Source organism: Rattus norvegicus, chromosome 14 (genome assembly GCF_021556685.1).
Source record: "Rattus norvegicus strain SHRSP/BbbUtx chromosome 14, alternate assembly SHRSP_T2T, whole genome shotgun sequence".
Classification (NCBI taxonomy): Eukaryota; Metazoa; Chordata; class Mammalia; order Rodentia; family Muridae; genus Rattus; species Rattus norvegicus.
The window spans coordinates 34,412,348-34,418,759 of NC_141547.1; the positions used below are offsets into that span (position 1 = coordinate 34,412,348).

The window sequence follows — 6,412 nt, forward strand, 5'->3', positions numbered from 1 at the left end:
CTGAGACTCCATTAACCAACTCCTCCTGAGTCTGTGATAGTGTTTCTTACCAGGCTGTTAGGTGTTTTTTACATCTAGAAATGGCTATGCTTGTGCCCTAACACCAAATAAGGCCAGCCCATGGAACATACACACACCACACACACACACACACACACACACACACACACACACACACACACACACACACACAACCCAGCTGTCTTCTGTTGGCCTCACACACCAGTAGAAGTTGGTTTCCAAAACCCATGTCTCTTGCTTGCATAACTCTGGGAATAACTGTAACCATGCTCCACACTTCCTTGCCCCCCAGCTTTTTGCTAAAGTTTCTTGTTTGCTATGAAAAGAGCTAAGAGCTTACACATGTCGAGGGACAGCTCTTCCTGCCCTCCAAGGCATGAGTTGAACTAAATAGAACCATACCTTAGCTGTCTTTCCAAACCAACCACGGGGAACCAATTCACAACCTAGTGATCACACAAATGCGTGTGCAGAAATGCCCCAGCGTATCATGTTCCTACCATGAAGGACATACTGTTACTGCCTGTGTTCTATCTTCCAAAGACAGGCTGTGTACTCTAAGGTCTGTAGATCTAAACAACTGACCATTGCTGAACCCATACAAGACAGTCGTACAATGCACTCTGTGTAACCATAGAAAGTCAGCTTTGAGAAACAAATTTCACAACATGGGAAAGTGTTCATGGTTTGCTATGAAGTGGGAGGAAAAAGGCTGCTTGCAAAACTGCGTGTACCATATGAAAACAATTATGCAAAGATTATGTATATATCCATAGAAAATCTGGAAGGCTTTTCTCCAAAATGTAAACAAGGAGGGAACCCTCAGGGGCTTGAGCGTACAATGCTCAATTTGTGTACAGCACATGGGCATCCTGGAGAGAAGAGGGGTGGCAGGCATTTTGGCACAGGCTGCCTTCCTGAATTAAGTTTTTTTTTCTATTTATGAAATGGCACCATATAGGCTGGCAACCACCCCAGCAATGTGGCTGACTCTGATTTCTGTTCTATGTGTTTTCCTGCATTTTCCATAGTATGTGCTATGTTTGTGTTAATCTTTAAAGGACTCATAAAAATAATCCAATTTCAAAAGATAAGTACTGGAAAATTGGCTAGTACTGAATCTTTGAGGATATTAGGGAATCAGTTTTATTTTTAAGTTTGCTAATGGTCTTGCGGTTATGTTTTTAAGTCATTATCATGGACAGATGCGCACTGAAATGGGTCTGGATGAAATGGTGGCGTGTCTAGGGTTGTCTTAAAATAATACAGGAGGTAATTAAATGGGTAGACGCATCATAAAACTTCGAGGTCACAGGTTAATTATTGTTGAAGCTAAGTACTGAAAATGTGAGGGTTTATATTACTTTGTCTCTTTTAGTATCGCTTACAAATTGCTATAATACAGAGCCTCAAAAGACATAAAATTAGTTTATGTCATTGTGATTATCAAGATTTTCCAGATAAATAAAATATTCATATATAGTAGACCTCTTTATCCATGATTTGAGCCCTCTTTCCAAAAATTGAGTTACCCACAAGTTAACTGTGGTACAAAACTAGGAAATGGACAATTCAAGACATAGTAACTCTTCAGTTTACAATCATACACCTCCTGAAATCTCACTGTTCTCTGTCCAGCCCAGGACACAGGTCGTCTCACAGTCCAGTGTATCCATATTGTATGTGCTGACCACCTGGTAGCCATCTTGGTTTTCAGAACAATTGTCACAGCACGACATTTAAGCAACCTTTACATACTACACACCGCTGCTCACAATGTCTCCATTACTTACCTCACTCTGTCTAATGTAGGTATTACGTCATCTCAAAGCATCACACTGCAAAGGTGACCATACTGCAGAAGGTTATGGTTAGGGAAAGACTATATTCATATAACTTCTACTATAGTTTTCTATAGTTGTGCTGTTTGTTATATTAATATCTTACTATGCATTATATATATGTTATCATATACATATACATAAACCATCAGGCATGTTTTTCCAGTTAGCTCTTTATTTTAATAAGTCCCACATCCATAGATGAAGCCAACTGGAGATTTAAAATATTTGGGGTGTGTATGGAGAATTTTGTCTGCACTTACTGTGTAGACCTTTTTCATTATCTCCTAAATAACAGTGCAACTATCTACATAGGATTTCCTTTGAGCATTATAAGGAGTTTAGAGGTGATTTAAAAACACAGGAAGATATGCCTAGGTTGTGTATAGAAGGCATCATTTTATATAAAGGGCACAGACTACATGGCTTTAGTGTCCACGAGGGTCCTGGAAGGAACCCGCTTTGGACACTGAGGCATACGTTCACACACAGTGTTCAATGCTCTCCTGTGTTCCACTGGGACCTCAGAATACAACCTTAACGTGTAAAGTTATAAAGTGGGAAGGGAAGACTCAGAGATCGCACAACCACAGAGCCTGGATATTTCCAATCTGCAGGATGTGCTAGCAAGCTGGAGGGCCAGAAAGAAACCTAAGCTTCAGTTCAGGTTTGATGGCCATTAGAGAGAGAAGTCCCTCCTGTTTGACAGGGATCAGTCTTTTCTTCTATGCAGGCCTTCAAGTGGTTGGGTGAGGCCCACATTAAGGAATTCTTTATCAGAAGTCTAGGGGCTAATCTCAGCCCAGAGCACCCTCACAGAAACTTCCAGAATAATATTTACCTGCATGACCAAGGCACAGTCATTGTGACGAAGGTTGATTTTTCCTGCCTTTGCTTCTGGAGGGACTGAGTAATGCCACAAGCTGCCCGAGAGTCCCCTGTGTGGTAACCAGTAGAACATGGTTAACGTTCTGTTCGGTGAGGTAAATGGGAACCACAGAAGTGGGCAGATCGCTGTGGGTTCCGGGCCACCAAAGGATACACAGAGAGACTCTAACAAAACTATGCAAATAGATAAGTTAATAAAAATGCAAACAGCAAGGCACATGCCACCTCCCACCTCCTCCTGTGACAGGGCTACTCTCGGCCCTGGGGACAAAGACAAAGTCTTGGTAGGGGACAGTACCATCACATAGCTAAACCAGCAAATGTGTCCCGTAAGTTGGAGGCTGACAAAGCTCAACAAGACCCACCAGTCACACATTTGTATCAAGAAGAAGAGTAGGACATAGCTCCTGGGAACATTTAGAATAGTGAGGGACTCAAATACAGAGTCACTGTGCTGCCTAGGAATGCTACAAGGTTCCTACCTTTAAAAGCTAGCCCCCCAGCTCACCTCCGGCCTTGGGTGGCCTCTGGGGAGTATGTTCATGCCGCTGCTGCTTCAGTGACGTCCTTCACTTACATCAGAGTCTACTCTGCTCAGCCTTCCGGTCCGAACTGAAGACCTGGCACCCTCCAGGGCTTCAGCCGCAGACTGGGCCTGGCTAAGGAAGTGAGCAGCTGCCAGGTATTCAGCCTCTCTGGTGTGCAGGCTGCACTAGGGCCTAGCGTTCAAGCGTAGCCAAGGTACGAATCTTAGGACCTCTTTCACGAACCACCTCCTAGGACCTGCTCTAACCACCTGTCCCCTCTAACCACTCCCATGTGTCCTTTCCCAGCCTCTGCTGCTCTCTCTACCTAGGCCGATGGGTGCTAAAAACAAACCCTGTGTGCGTTGTTGGTTTGTTGACACACCGTGGGCTCCTGGGGGTCCTGGGGTTCGTTTGACAGGGGTGATGACGTCTGGAAGCCACCTTTGCTCCCTATTTTCCAAATAAGAAATTCAGATCAGTTTCCACAAATGGGAATAGAGCCACTTACGCTTGCACTTGTAATGTCTGTGTCTGTGCGCCCAGTTTTTCGCTGAGACACACATCGTAGGTTCACAGACCTGACCAAGCTAGGAGGCGAGCAACTGAAATTCACACTCAAAATTGCTTACAAACAGAGGTGCAGCTCAAGGCACGAGGCTCAAAATTGTGCCCCTATGAAGTGAGGAAAATTAAGTGTTTTCTGTTGTACCTGTTTCGTGAACCCAGGAAACCACCAAGGCGCCATTCCGATGCAATCGCACTAGAGTCTTTCTATTTCAAGCTCAAGCTTGGTACATATCACTGTCTCTGACATAGCAGAATGGGAGGGTGCATCCCAAGCTCTCAGAGGGACAAAGTTTTATAGGAAATGGTAAACAAACAAAGGGGTTTCTAGCCTGGCTCACATCCGATTGGGGGCCATTATGGAACTTTGTTGCCCTTTTCCATAATTGGCTGGCGCTTGGAGCGGAACCATAAACTTAACTTCTGCTTTCCTCCTGATTGGTGGTTGTTAGGAAGTGAAATGCCAGGGGCAGGGTGGGAACCTGGAGGAGCAGTTTGTTGGGGAGTAGCCTGGAAACTGCTGCTAGATGCCAGCTTGTAGTTAACTTGAGTTCAACCTTAAGTCGGGGTCGATAAGATGGAGTCTAAACCCAAGGTCTGGTTTCTCGTTCTACGAGCTGTCTTTGGAAACTGGCTGAGATGTATAGGTAAGGAGAGGCCCCCACATCCGAAACTAGACATGGAGCAGAAGCCCAGTAACATGGCTCTACAAGCCCTTCTCTGCCCAGAGAGGACCTGCTCATCTGGCCACTTCCTCTTGTACCTCCTTCTGAATGTCTATGTCCTGGGCTCCTCCTGCTCCAGCCATGCCTGCCTGTCACACACCGTTCATTTCGCAGGATCACACTCCTCTGCCTTTTCTTTAGAAAGGACAATTGCCATTGGATGCAGAGACAGTTGGAAGATTCAAGATGACCTCATTTTCAGAACTTTGATGGTGTCTTCCAGGACCCGACTTCCAAATAAGCATACCTGTACAGGTCCAGGGATCTGTATGCAGGGAGAGTGTGGGGGACAGTTACACACACACACACACACACACACACACACACACACACACATACACACACACACCACACCACACCACACCATACACACACACAACACACACAACACACACACAACACACACAACACACACACACAACACACGCACATACCACATACATACAACACACACACAACACACACACACAACACACACATACCACACACATACCACACACACACAACACACATACACAACACACACAACACACATACACACACACAATACACATACACAACACACACAACACACATACACACACACCACACACACATGACATACACACAACACGCACATATACCACACACACACAACACACACACACAGAACACACACAACACACGCACACACAACACACACATACCACATACACACAGCACACACACACAACACACACACACAACACACGCACACACACACAACACACACACACAACACACACAACACACGCACACACAACACACACACACACCACACACACACACACACACACACACACACACACACACACACACACACATACACACACACCATCTAGCCTGCCCTCTTTGGCTCTTACTCTACTTAGCTTCGCATGAGGGTCTATTGTTGTTGTATATTCCATTAGAACATAAGCTTCGTTTTCTGCTTGGCCACACACAGGAATCAGTTCACCTAGAACAATGGTAGGTGAGTAACAGATGTTCACTACATTCTTGCTGAATGGATTCATGTCCCGTGTTAGAGGTTCCAGGCCCCAAAAGGCTCCTGACAAGCAGAAGTCAAGAACATCTGGTGGGGGGTTGGGGATTTAGCTCAGTGGTAGAGCGCTTGCCTAGCAAGCGCAAGGCCCTGGGTTCGGTCCCCAGCTCCGGGGGGCAAAAAAAAAAATCCGGTGGATCACATGACATGATAGGGTTGTCAGCACACCTTTGAGAGCTCCCCATTGGAGAGACAGAGTTACTCCTTTCTCATTTTATTTTTCTTTCTGCCCTCCACCCCCACTGCCGCAATCAGATTTCCAAATTCTGAGCTGCCCACACTAGGAGCATCCTGATGGTTGATGTGGTGTCAAATAGTTCCTAAGCCAGCAGAGGGAACATTTCTACCTCCAAATTAAAACGCTTACTCTTGCACAGAGCTCACACTGGCCTCTTAATGAGGTATAATTAATCATATCAACGAGGGTGCCTACACTCTGTCTCTAAAGAATGGCTTGACGCTGACAGTTATCAGACGGTGGTGAGCCCAAGACACTGTAGGGACAAGCAAAGATGGGAGCCCTGGCTGGCAGACAGATGCCAGCCCCTGACGATGCCTACTGTGGTGTTTATAAGTTCTTTTGCCCAGCAAATGTTTGGGGTACATGGTTTCTTTCCTCTCTCCTCCCCTCCCTCCCCTTTCAACCTCTCCCCTTCCCCCCTCTCCTTTTAAAATGTTAACCTTCAGAATTGAATAAGTTCATGGAGGGTGTCTTAAACCTGTAATCCCAGGATTTAGGAGGCTGAGGCAGGGAGAGAACACCATGAACTTAACGATAGCTTG

At 45.5% G+C, this 6,412-nt stretch overlaps 1 long non-coding RNA gene across 1 annotated transcript in view; it reads right to left on the reverse strand.

Annotated features, from left to right (window-relative positions):
* LOC102554412 (uncharacterized) overlaps positions 1-3,407 on the reverse strand; it is a 34,310-nt gene extending 30,903 nt beyond the window's left edge. Inside the window, exons 1-2 of the long non-coding RNA XR_015636991.1 lie at positions 3,259-3,407; positions 2,704-2,800 (exon numbers count right to left, since the gene is read on the reverse strand). This is a non-coding gene — a long non-coding RNA (uncharacterized LOC102554412). The remainder of the gene's footprint in view (positions 1-2,703; positions 2,801-3,258) is intronic.
* Positions 3,408-6,412: the final 3,005 nt, after the last annotated feature.